The following is a 14,388-nucleotide window of genomic DNA, read 5'->3' as shown; positions in this document are numbered from 1 at the left end:
GACCAATCACATAACCTAAAGGGAAACTTATCTTTACAACTAGGTGCATATAGAATATACAAGGGTGCATGCCCCCTAAGCTTCGTTACATTCACCAGAATACTCATGGTTCTCAGGTGGATGGAATTTAGGTTCAAGTGATACCGCTGATGTAAAAGGACCATTTAGGGATGATTATTGACTAGGAGATATGCTTGGACTGAGAAATGAAAGCTGTTCAATGGTGACAATTTTTCCTTCATGTGGGAAACACATCACTGGGAAGAGTGTTGAAACAATAGCTTCCATGTTATAAACATAGTCACGTCCAAGGAGTAAATTGTAATCTAACGGTCCTAGGACTATCATCACGTTCAGATGAACAGTTTTCCCTCCCAAAGTGATTGGTAACTTAGGAAGGATCCCTACCGGTCGACTGGTTCTTTTGTTAGAGCCTAACAAATTCTACGTAATAGGCATAAGCGATGGCGAACCAAGCGCTTTCCAAGCAGTTGAGGAAGGGATACTCACTGATGCACCTTCATATATGATAGTGCTAGACACGATCATTTTATAAATTTGTACTATGATCTGGAAAGGTACATAAGAAGGAAGGCAAGATCTTGCTAGTCGATTCCAATCAAAGGAAATGACTAGACTATTTAGAGGGGGTACCAAATAAATTGGTGAATTAACCTCTTGAGTTACGAGAACTGGGGGGTCTTCCTCCTGTAGTGAAGGAATAGGTGGATTGCCCCCAAGTTAATTGGAATCTGAAGTAACAAAAAGAATTTGAACAGTATCATTCTCACTCTCTTCGGGAAGGGTACAATTGTCTGAGGGTGAAATTGGATAAGCTGTCACCTCGACCTATTGACTTTGGTCGGGTATAGACTCATAAGATTCACTTTCAAAGAGAGTGTTTTCCATCGATGGTTGATTTAAGTTAGTCGGTTTTTCATCTAGTAAAGGACTTGGGGAGAGTTTCTTGTAGCCAAATGGAAGTCACTGTGGTGAAGCAAGACAGTTATCCGACACTCTTTTGGCTTCATACAAGAAAGGACAACGGTGAATGGAATGATTTCCTTCTCATAACCTACATGGAACTTTTACCTTTCCTTTCTATCCCTGAACTTTACTATCACTAGTTGATGGTGTGCTACCAACATGATCACCAGAGGTTGATGACACCAGGTGGTGCAAACGGGGAGACCATTCTCTCAAGATCCGAGGAAAGCAAGGACAATCTCGATGAAAATGGTCTCCTCTACAAATTATGCAAGGAAATTTGGGTTTGGGAAGTTTAATGTGTGGATTTTCACCAGATGATGCATTCAAAGTAATGGTTGCTTGGTTGCCCCCTTGTTGAACTGGCTTCTTCTTCTTCTCCTTCCCTTTCTTCTTCTTCTCAGCCACCTGGTTACTGGCATCACTACTTTCACCAAGCGAAGAGGAAGAAGGGGAGGGAGAAACAAATGAAGAGGAACGCGAAGGGTCAACTTCAGTATCATCTGGAGGTTGATTTGATTGCAGAGGAATCACAGCATTTTGAACCACAGAGGTTGAGAATAGTTGTTATACTCACATGGATAGCAAGACAGATATGAGAAAGATAAATCAGTGAGTACGTTTTTATTAACAATAGATATACATTTATAGTACACATATGTGACTCTTGGGATTCAGATCCCAAGGTCTCTTGGACTGCTTTGTCCATTCAACTTCCACGCTAACCCTTTAGGATTAGGTGTCCAACATTCCCCCCCTTAATCCGAAGGGTTATGTATGAGTCCAAGAAGAGAGCTGTAATACAAAATGTGCAAAAAATGCATGGAAGCACTAGGCTGAATGTGCTCTATGAAATGTTGGTAAAAAAGGGCGGTGGTTTAAGGATGACCACCAACACTAGAACGCTTAGTGCAGTTCCCGGAACTCTTCCAAAACTGGCAAGAAACTGAAGTTTTCTGCTAGAGGAAGTGATCCTATTGTTTTAAAGAGGGAAACCTTCAACCATAAAAGGGAGGTCTCACCCCGCATAAAAGGTAAAACTTCAACCTGAAAAGGGAAGTCTCAACCTGTGATGGTTTAAGGATAACCAACAACTCTGGAATGCTTAATGCAATTCCTGGAACTCTTCCAAAACTGGCAAGAAGCTGGTGCCTTCTGCTAGAGGAAGTGTTCTCAATCTGTGATCACGGGCATCTTTGTCTCTGGCTGCAACTCTGAAACTGGTGTGGCAGGTTGTGGCTCAGGCTCGCTTGATGTGACTTTGAAGCTTGTAGATGACCATCATTTCCCCCCCTGTCAGATACAAGGTGAGAAGATGGAGAAAACTCAACTGCAAGACTGTTCAGTACTCTGGAACAAGTTCTGACATGTGTTTGGAATATCTTCTTGGCTGTTGATGCCCATTGCCAAGAAGCGATCCATCCAAGATGAATCTTTGTTCTTGCAGGACGTTTGTTTTTGAAGCACCTGTGTGAAGAATGGCTGGTTTTATGACAGTGCTCACATGGATGAAGATCAAAACAGTGATCTTTCATATGGCCAACTCGATCACAGTGTTGGCATTTCACGATCTGTTGTTTTTGTTGTTGTTGTTGCTGTGGAAGAGGGGCAGAATCTGGAACAGCTGAAGCTGAACTGTCATGAGGAGCAGGTGAACTGTCATAAATGAATCCAGCACTCTGAAACTGAATGGGCTTGGCATAGTCTGGAATATGAAAGGACAAGTCCTTTGTTGGAAATAATACTGAGAGGGGGGGTGAATCAGTATTATCTAGCAATTTACCAAATCTTCCTTATTTGATCTTTTGAAATATTCTTGCATATCAGTACCATAAAACAATGAGCATGAATAAAGAAAATAGATAGTCACACCAAAGAACACAAGATGTAAGGTGGAAACCCAATGCGGGAGAAAAACCACCTGCTGCAATATGTCTCTATCTTCTTTCAAGAAATTCTTTTTACAATGATTTTGTACTGGTGCAGTCCTTTACCAGCACGCAGGCTGCAACCTGCAAAGAGCTACAACTCTTTCTCGTTATCCAGTTTCTCCTAGAAGGGAGCTACAACCCCCTACTTCTTTTCATGAAGAATCAAATGATCAACAAGTATACAACAGATACAGTCTACTACAGATATCAGATCAGTAATTACATAAACACCCCAGAACACCTTATGAACAGAAATATACAGTCAACAGATCATCTTAAGACAGGGACGCATATTTTCTTTCTATGGCCAGCGACTGGACGCAGTATACCTTATGCTGTTCTACGTGCAGACGCACTGTTCCTTTTTGCTTTTCTGCGACCGACGCTCCCAGAAACACTATCGCGCCACGTCTTTCGCTTCAGAGACGCACCTGAGTCTTTACTGTACTGCGTCCCGGCGCACTTTCCCTTCACTGAATCTGCGTCCCTTCAGATATAGAGGATAAGAGGACTTCAGAACCAACCCAAACACTCAGATCCACAGATCTGATCATGCGCCATATAGATCGTAGTCCATTAGAAGATTTGCCCTTATAGATTTGGACTAGATCTCACCAAGAGATGTTCAACCAAGATGATGCTTAATCCAAATGAACTCCTTTGCTTTATATAGGCAAGCTTCTCCCCAAAGCGTGGAACAATACTACGAGCCGACACCATAGAAACACAAAATCGTCGGCTAGATACCACACAAGAAACCCCCACGTGCTTTTCTCTGCCTTGAAATGTGTGCACTGGGCGGACGCACCTCCTAAACGGCTGGACTGCATCCCTGGACGCGGGTTCTGTATGGTATACCTGCGGGGACGCACTTGCTGAACATATTTCCTGCGTCCTTCTTGATTTAACACCTAAATGAGTTTGCCATCAAGGACAACACCTGAATCATAATGCCAACAAACTCCCCCTTTGGACTTGATGGCAACCACATAATCTTCAGCTTACATAATCTTCAGCTTCATCATTCTCCCCCTTTGACATCAAGGGCAAAGGGTATGCTCCCCCTATGCTCATGCTTCTCCAGATCTGTAACCAGAAATCCATCATGAAGGAGACAGAGACATATTGCAGCTATTTCCAAGATCTCCTTCTCCATAATGCCAACAATGCATTATGTGCTCCCCCTGAGCCTATACCATCAATAGGAAGATGATCAACAGTGAGATGATGCATCAACAACCCCCAGCTTTTGCCTGAGGTATTCAAAAGTGTCCCTGGGCAATGGTTTGGTGAAAATATCAGCAACTTGTTCCTTAGAAGGAACATACTCCAACTTGACCTTCTGTTCAAGTACTTGTTCCCGGAGAAAATGGTACTTGATTGGTATGTGCTTGGTTTTTGAATGCATAACCGGATTCTTTGAGATGCTGATTGCACTTGTGTTGTCACATAAGATAGGAATAGGAGGTGTACAAGTGATTTGATAATCCTGCAAAGTCTGCATCATCCAAAGAAGTTGGGTGCAACAAGATGCAGCAGCAACATATTCCGCTTCAGCTGTAGACAAGGCAATTGAACTCTGTTTCTTGCTGAACCAAGATACCAGTCTGGGACCCATAAAGAATGCACCACCACTTGTGCTTTTCCTGTCATCCACGCTTCCGGCCCAATCTGCATCTGTATAAGCATGAAGAGTGAGATCTGTATCTCTAGGATACCATAGGCCATAATTTTGAGTCCCTTGAAGATATTTGAAGATTCTCTTCACTGCTTGAAGATGAGTCTCCTTTGGATTTGCCTGAAACCTTCCAACTATTCCAACTGCATGCATAATGTCTGGTCGGGTACCTGTCAAATATAGTAGACTTCCAATCATAGATCTGTAGGTTGGTTGATGTACTGCTGCAGATTCGTCATTTGCACTGAGACTACAACCTGTGACCATGGGTGTACATACTGGTTTTGCATCTTCCATGCCATATTTCTTCAAAATCTGCTTGAGATACTTGGTTTGAGATAAAAGGATTCCTCCTTTCTTTTGTTGGATTTGCAAACCAAGGAAGTATGTCAGTTCTCCTAGCAAGGACATCTCAAATTCTTTCTGCATGACCGAGGCAAAGCTTTGACTCATAGCTTCTTCATTACTGCCAAAAATAATGTCATCTACATACACAACAAGTATTAGTAATTTGTCATTTTCAACTTTTATATAAAGATTGCTATCTGCTGAACCTTTTGAAAAACCTTGTTGATGAAGATATTTGTCCAACCGGTAGTACCAAGCCCTTGGAGCTTGTTTGAGACCATAGAGAGCCTTTTTTAATCGGCATACAAGATTTGGATCGTTTCCAAGAATGAAACCATCTGGCTGTTCAATGTACACTTCTTCATCCAAGTCTCCATTCAGAAAGGCTGATTTCACATCCATTTGAAATACTTTGAAGTTCTGACAACTTGAGAGAGCAAGAAACATTCGGATGGCCTCAAGTCTTGCAACAGGAGCAAAAGTTTCTTCAAAGTCTATTCCTTCTTGCTGTGCATACCCTTTACAAACAAGTTTGGCTTTGTTTCTAATTACTTCTCCATTTTCATTCAATTTATTTTTGAAAACCCATTTTGTTCCGATAACATTCTTATCCTTTGGTCTACGAACCAGCTCCCAAGTGTTGTTCTTTTCGATTTGCTCAAGTTATTCATCCATTGCTTTCACCCAACATTCATCTTTGCATGCCTCTTTCACATTTTGTGGTTCAGTAGAGGAGAGTAATGCCAAATAACTTGAAGCCTCTGCAACTGTTCTTCTAGTTTGTATACCTGCTTCTTTTTGTCCCATGATCTGAGATTCTGGATGGTTCTTTTGAACATATCTGGATGGAGTCTTTTCTTCTATTCTTGTTCTTTCTTCTGCTTCTTCGTGAGGTCCTTCTTGAGATTGTTCTTGCGGTTCTTCTTCTTCATCATTCTGTCTTTGAGGGTAGCTTTCATCTTCTTCAATGTCTTCACGATGTATTTGCCTAGGAATGTATCCCTTCTCATCAACCACTACATCAATGCTGTCAACAATTCTGCCAAGTCTTTTATTGTAGCATTTGTATGCTTTGCTATGTGGAGAGTAGCCAAGAAGAATTCCTTCATCTGCTCTAGGATCAAGTTTGCCAAGCTGCTCCTCAGTATTCTTGATATAGCATTTGCTCCCAAAGATTTTGAAGTGCTTTACCGAAGGAGTTTTACCACTCCAGAGCTCATGAGGAGTTTGAGTGCTGTTCACTCGGACATTTGTCTTGTTGAGAATAATAACTGCCGCATGTGCAGCTTCACCCCAGAAGGTTGCAGGAGTTCCTGATTCATCAAGCATAGCACGAGCCATTTGCTGGATTGTTCTGTTCATTCTTTCCACTACTCCATTTTGCTGAGGAGTTCTAGCTGTAGAAAATTCTCTCCTTATCCCATGTTCATCACAGAAATCGAAAAATTCATTTGAAGTAAATTCTCCACCTCTGTCGGATTTGAGGCACTTAATCTTGTGACCTGATTCATTTTCAACCAAAGCTTTGAAGGATTTGAATTTTTCGAAAGCTTCATCTTTGTGCTTCATAAGTCCTAACCAAACAAACCTGGAGAAATCGTCAATAAATAATATCAAGTATTCCTCTCCTCTAGGTGTTCTTTTTCTGAATGGTCCACATACATCTGTATGTACTAGCTCAAGAGGCATGCTGGCTGATCCTTCTTTCTCTGGAAAGTTAGTTCTGGTCTGTTTTCCAAACTGACATGATCTGCATATGGTGTTGTCAGGAATTTTGATATCTGGAAGATCGCGAACTGCCTGATATTTGCAAGCTTTCCTTATTTGTGAGAAGCTTAGATGTCCCAACCTTCGATGCCATAACCAGTGCTCTTCATCCTTGCTTAGATAGCATTGTTGTTGTCCTTCATCAAATATGTATAGATTATTTGGAGTTCTTTTTCCTTTGAGAACTGTTTTACCTGTATCAAGATCACGAACAAGACATCCATTTGATCTGAATATAACCTCGGTTCTTTGATCACACATCTGGCTTACACTTAGAAGATTATGCTTTAGTCCATCAACAAACAAAACATTTCCAGCCTTAACATCTTCTTTTAAAGGAGCAATACCTTTTCCTTTTATAGTTGCAGGAGTATCATTTCCAAAAGAGACTTTCTTTCCCTTTTCTAAATTAGAATAAGATTCAAGTTTTTCTTTATCACCTGTCATATGCTTTGAACATCCACTGTCAATGTACCATAGATTTTCTTGTCCTTCTGCATAGAATGCTATCCCACATCTTTCTGTTTGAGGTTCCTTTATTTTCCATGTTTTGGTGCCTGAGGTTTGTTCCCTTTTTTGTTCTTGTACCTTTCTTTCCGGAAACCTGCTTCTGCATTCAAAATCTTCATGTCCAAAATTATTGCAAATAGAGCATTCAACTTCATTTTCAAGAGCTGAAAAATTGTTATAGGTCCTTTTTGTAATCCCTGTCATACTTCTTTGTTTTTGAGCTTCCCTAGTCATGATTGTTTTATACGCAACACATTGAGCTGCTTTGTGACCAAAGTTATGGCAAGAAAAGCATTGTCCATTGAAGAAGTTTCTGCGATTATTGAATCTACCAGCCAACTGATTGTAATTTCTATTTTCATCTATTCTTGAACCAAATTGGGAAGATTTTACCTGTGGCTGGTTGTGGCTTTTGTTCACCCTTAAGCTGGATTGCCCCTGATAGTTTCTGTTTGACGTTTGTCCCTGCTTTACCTGATGATCTTCCTTGTGCTCTTGCTCATTTCTTCTTGCTGCATCAAGATAACTTTTTGAAGTGGATGCTTGAGAAGTTTCTCCATTATAGCCCAGACCTGTCTTATTTAGTGGAGACCGCTGCACACTGATAATCTCATTCAACGTTTCAGATCCTTTGACAAACTTGAGATTAATAGTTTTTGTTTTCTCAATTTCTTTTCTAAGACCAACAATTTCACCTTCTAATTTTTCAAGATGTTTTTCCTTTTCATCAATCTGAAATTGTAGAGTATCAATAATCATGTTCTTTTCTTCTATACATCTCTTGAGTCTAGTAATTTCATCATAAAGGTTATCCACATCTACAGCATCCTCATAATCATCATCTTCAAATGCCATTAACAATCTATATTTGTTACCTTGTTCATCTTCATCACTGTTTGATAAGCCATCACTATCTTCATGGGTGTAGTAGCTTTTCTTATTTGCACTCTGTTTCTTGTTCCATCTAACTGGTTCCTTTCCTTTATCCTTATAAGAGCATTTTGCAGCATAATGACCTACTCTTCCACAAGCAAAACATTTGAAAGGTAGCTTACCTCTTAACCTTCCAGAACCCCTTTGAAGATTTCTGACAAAATTTGATTCTTCTTCCTCTTCTTCTGGAACATGACTTGCTTCATAGTGATCTTCTTTGCTTGATGCTTTAAAGGCAGCTTCCCTTCTGTCTGATGGACCTCCCTTTCTCATTTCATAAGCAGTTAGAATTCCATGCAGTTGAGACATAGTGAGAACACAGAGATTTTCCTTTTCTTCTACTGCAGATACTTTAGATTCAAACTTGGGGGATAAAGATCTTAGGATCTTTTGAACTACTATAGTCTCTTTTATTTCTTCACCCAAATTTTTCATACAATTAACAATCTCATCTACCCGAAGAAAATAATTAGCCACACTTTCATCATTATACATCTTGAGAGTCTCATATTGAATCCTGAGAGTTTGAAGTTTAGCTTCTTTTACCTGTTCATCTCCTTCATAGCTAGTGATCATTTTGTCCCATATCTCTTTTGCTGATTTGAAGTGCATGACCTTCATGAACTCTGTTTGAGATATACTTCCTAATAGAGTACTGACTGCTTTTGCATTTGTTTCATACTGCTTTTTCTCAGCTGGATCTGTAGGAGTAGCTGAAGGAAAGGCATAGCCTGATTCTACAATGTTCCAAACTTCTGTACCAAGAGATTGAAGATATGCAGTAACTCTTACCTTCCAATAATTGAAGTGTGTCCCATCGAAGATGGGTGGCCTGATTGATGCTTCTCTCTCGTAGTTGCTCATGATGAACGATCTACCTTCAAGCGATCAAGCTTTTCTGAAGGACCTGCTCTGATACCAATTGTTGGAAATAATACTGAGAGGGGGGGTGAATCAGTATTATCTAGCAATTTACCAAATCTTCCTTATTTGATCTTTTGAAATATTCTTGCATATCAGTACCATAAAACAATGAGCATGAATAAAGAAAATAGACAGTCACACCAAAGAACACAAGATGTAAGGTGGAAACCCAATGCGGGAGAAAAACCACCTGCTGCAATATGTCTCTATCTTCTTTCAAGAAATTCTTTTTACAATGATTTTGTACTGGTGCAGTCCTTTACCAGCACGCAGGCTGCAACCTGCAAAGAGCTACAACTCTTTCTCGTTATCCAGTTTCTCCTGGAAGGGAGCTACAACCCCCTACTTCTTTTCATGAAGAATCAAATGATCAACAAGTATACAACAGATACAGTCTACTACAAATATCAGATCAGTAATTACATAAACACCCTAGAACACCTTATGAACAGAAATATACAGTCAACAGATCATCTTAAGACAGGGACGCATATTTTCTTTCTGTGGCCAGCGACTGGACGCAGTATACCTTATGCTGTTCTGCGTGCAGACGCACTGTTCCTTTTTGCTTTTCTGCGACCGACGCTCCCAGAAACACTATCGCGCCGCGTCTTTCGCTTCAGAGACGCACCTGAGTCTTTACTGTACTGCGTCCCGGCGCACTTTCCCTTCACTGAATCTGCGTCCCTTCAGATATAGAAGATAAGAGGACTTCAGAACCAACCCAAACACTCAGATCCACAGATCTGATCATGCGCCATATAGATCGTAGTCCATTAGAAGATTTGCCCTTATAGATTTGGACTAGATCTCACCAAGAGATGTTCAACCAAGATGATGCTTAATCCAAATGAACTCCTTTGCTTTATATAGGCAAGCTTCTCCCCAAAGCGTGGAACAATACTACGAGCCGACACCATAGAAACACAAAACCGTCGGCTAGATACCACACAAGAAACCCCCACGTGCTTTTCTCTGCCTTGAAATGTGTGCACTGGGCGGACGCACCTCCTGAACGGCTGGACTGCGTCCCTGGACGCGGGTTCTGTATGGTATACCTGCGGGGACGCACTTGCTGAACATATTTCCTGCGTCCTTCTTGATTTAACACCTAAATGAGTTTGCCATCAAGGACAACACCTGAATCATAATGCCAACATCCTTGTCATATCCAAGACCAGTTCTGTGCTTGTTGTGGACAAGCTGTTCCCAAGGTCTGGTGATGGGCTTGGGAAGTGCAGATTGAGTTTCTGCATCTGTATATAGAACTGCTGCTTTATTTGAATGAACTGTACCATTATTAATATGCTGCTGATGGGTGGTTGTCTCAATGTTCTGAACAGAAACAGGTTCAGAATGGTGTCTATTTTGATGTAGCTCTTCTTGCTGTAGCTGTGATTCAAGTTGTAAAAAATCAATTTTTTCATGTACATCTTGTAAACAACTATGAATATCGGTGATAAAATCCTTGCTGATTTTGACTGTATTATCCATAGTAGAGAGTATTAAATTGTTCACTAACTCTAATATTGCACCGATTGGAGCCATTTCTAACCTCAAAATAATAAAACAATGAGGAAAAGATGGACACGAAATAAACTTATGGCAACAACTTCAAATCAGCTTGCAATAGATTCAACATACAGAGAATGGTGATATCCAGAAAACAGACTCCTCATTCAAAAAATGAATTTTCTTCAATTCACCTGAGAATTTAACTTCCAACAAAGCATGCTCCACTCTTCAGCAGGATCCAACTACATTCACAAAACGCATCATCACTAGTTCCTCCCTCTCAAGTATTTTGTTACAAGGTACAGCTGTTCAAGGACAGGCAGTCTAGCTGAATGTTTTAATAATTATAAGATTCCCAACTGTACATTTACCACCATAAATTTGAACTGAATGTTGTTCTTACTTTCAAGTTCTGACAAAAATCACTCTTAAGAAATATCTATGCCCACACTACTCCCAGTGCTCACAAATTAAATCCTGTGTACAAGAATACTCTCCAGCAAGTGTATGAAAGCCTCCTCATTGGCACGTGCAAAGAATTTATTCAAACAAGATAGTCAAAGTCATTGATATCTTAGATTTGAAGAACATGAGGATTAACCCAGTCTTTATTACCATTGATCCCTTGCATGATACTCCTTCACAATTGCGTGCATATCTCAAAGAATTTCATGAAAAAATAATGGGGTTGACTGGACCTGTAAATGCAGTAAGGCAGGTAGCCCAATTGTACTGTGTTTATTTCAAAAAAACTGATGAAGAAGGATCGGATTACCTTATTGACTGTTCACATAATATGTACTTGAAGGATCCTAACATGGAATTTGTGAGAATGTTTGGGCTGGAGTATAATGCAGAGCAATTGACTGATGCTATAGCTTATGAACTTATATTTCTAATGACATAATGCGCGTGCGCAAGGAATAATGGATTGAGTAATCAAACACATATAAGACATGGGCAGATTTCAGCAACTCCACTGGTCTACAACGATTTCAGCAACATCGTCCTGAAGCGGGTTCACAGTATTTGAAGCGGGTTCTGCTGCCGCTGCCGCTGCCTCCAATCTTGGATCAAGTATTGGTGGATACTTTAAAGATATAGCATAATAAAGTTTGAAATTCACAAATCCTATAAGAGTCTCATAAAATTCTACAAATGTCAGCATAACACGAAAATCAACATCAGCATTCTGACTTTCATTAGGTTTATTCTTGATACCCTTTACTTCACCTTTAGGACCATATTTCTCCGCTTCAGAGACACATTGTGTGTGGGCTTGAACACTTTCTCGGTTGAATATGAACCCACAGTCAATACATGAAAGCAGCCATAATCACAATCCATACGCGTTGAACTAGGCATAACCATCATATAGTCGCCGATCAGACATCCATACAGTCACAAAATCAAGCGTCCATACAGCTGCCCATCAGACCATACAGCTTGTTTGCAGAGCAAATACGAAAATGGTTCTGGAGCTTAGGCTTTTTGATGTTCTCTCCACAGTCTTCACACCAACAAGTCAGATTTCTTCCGCCGCCACTTACACAATTGACCTTTTAGTTTTCACATCCACGATTTATGGTTTATAATCCAGCACCGGTATCTTTGAATCTGGCAATGGGCTTCAAGATTTTGCGAAGGACTTCACAGCTATGTTCTCGGTTTCTTCATTCGTACTCTCGTGGATACTGCACAGAACCTTCACGTCTTCTTTCAGCTGCGGATAGCGGGGGACGGTCGGTTTCTAGGTCCCAGCGTTTTCTCTATTCGAAATCTTCGATAGACATGATCAGCTCATCATTAGGATATGCAAAACTTTCTTCCTCGATATCGTGGAGAAATATGGTCACAGATACTGAAAAAGTTGAAGAACCTCCAAAAGAACAACCAGTTCAAGGCTCCACAAGGATGGAGATCAAGGAGATGAATCTCATGGGACCACTTCCAAAGGCAGGCCAGTCCGAGAAGGACCTGTCACTTTAAACTATCACGAGACTGAATCTTTTCAGAACGACGGATCCCACTCTGAATTTTGAGCCATCGGTGGCATGTGAGCCCAAATGCATCTCGATCAACCCAATTCTCCAGAAATTTCACAACAATAGTAAGGCACTCATCTGGAAGGTCGTTTATACATGTTTCCCCAATGAAACCACAACTAGAATCATCTCCATATATCGGGTTATAAATTTATTCAAAAAAAAGATCTAATCGACTCCACAGAATGTAAACAGGAGCCAACGTATACAGCGTGACAACGTTTTAAATGTATCGGTGTTGCTTTCAACTATTTGAAAAAATATTAGAACAGACCAGCGTTAAAAACTTTGTTGTAATGACCGACGGCTTTCAGAAAGTATTTCCGCACCGTGGAGGCACCAGAACAAACGGCCACTCGTCTATCCGCAGTGAAATCCGCCGGATCCTTTCTCTGCCCGGGCTAATCATAAACAACTGCAATGGCGTTGTTTACAAGCAAAATCTGCCCTGGAATTACACGTTAGGTGGCATAAAGTCTCAAGCCCTCGGTCGCCGATCTGGAGCAGGTATAACGCATCAAAAAGAGAATATATGACAGAGAGTGGCAGGTAAAGAGGGCACAAATAGGTGTTACTACACAGTAGCACCGAAGCGTTTTGTCAGAGTAGCACAGAAGGAATTCCTTTGAATGAATATTTCCAGGGGATTAAATAGAGGAAATGCTTCTGATAGGAGCGTAAATGTCATAGCTATCATGCAAAAAGGCCACAAAATAGAGCGAAGGGGCATTTAAACACAGGCTTAAGGGCAGCCTTCACAAGCATTTAGACAGCGGACAGTGGTATATAATTACACCAAACCCAACATAATTACAGCAAACCAATAATTACAACAAAAGTATGGAGCAGAGCGCAGGTAATGGCAGAGAAAGAAACGCATAACAGAGGCAGCGTATTAAATGCAGTGTTTCAGGCAGTGTTACGGTAGTGTGCAGCTTCAGAAGAGCAGGGCGCAGGTACAGCGCAGGGATGATAGAATTAATGGAGCGTTACAGAAGACTAGGCCAGCTCTAGTCAGCACTATTCAAGGCAACTCAGACCAGTTGCTCAGGAAAACAGGCCACTCATCAAGGCTCTGATACCATGTTAAACTCACATGGATAGCAAGACAGATATGAGAAAGATAAATCAGTGAGTACGTTTTTATTAACAATAGATATACATTTATAGTACACATATGTGACTCTTGGGATTCAGATCCCAAGGTCTCTTGGACTGCTTTGTCCATTCAACTTCCACGCTAACCCTTTAGGATTAGGTGTCCAACAATAGCCATACTGGCAGGCCAATGGTAATTCCCGAGAGGGACAATGTGGCCATAGAGGGAGCACCAATATTTCTCCAAGAGGAAAAAGGACTAGGATTCCCCTCAAAAGGGATTCCTTGATTGGTGGATCCTGGATTTGTTTCCATATACCTCAACCCAATATTAACTAAGGAATGGGGATGTTATTCCGGATTCAATTAATTTTAATGATGCTTTGACACAACTTTGCTTTTTCAATTTTTAACAGTCGAGAAAAATCTAAAGATGACTCTAGTCTCCTTCGATTTTTAATGAGCCTGAATTGACAAGAGCTCAGATGGACCTTTTCTTTTAAAGAGTCGAAAAGAAACGAAAGTGACTACTCTGGAAAATCTATACAAAGGGATTACCAAAAAAATCGCAAAACTACAATATACACCTTGGTGATAAATTAAAGAGAAATTACCAAGGACTTATGTACGACAGTCAATCTTCCTGAATGCT

The 14,388-nt window shown here is 40.6% G+C and overlaps 1 pseudogene; it reads left to right on the top strand.

Moving 5' to 3' along the window:
* The first annotated feature begins 11,182 nt into the window (after positions 1-11,182).
* On the top strand, positions 11,183-11,500 carry LOC149168931 (protein HCC2 pseudogene; annotated as a pseudogene).
* The last annotated feature ends 2,888 nt before the right edge of the window (positions 11,501-14,388 follow it).

The sequence above is a fragment of the Pinus tabuliformis genome, chromosome 4_2 (assembly GCF_031772625.1).
Source record: "Pinus tabuliformis cultivar Carrire ecotype Pingquan chromosome 4_2, CPIR1, whole genome shotgun sequence".
Classification (NCBI taxonomy): domain Eukaryota; kingdom Viridiplantae; phylum Streptophyta; class Pinopsida; order Pinales; family Pinaceae; genus Pinus; species Pinus tabuliformis.
This window is presented reverse-complemented; position numbering and strand designations above follow the sequence as displayed.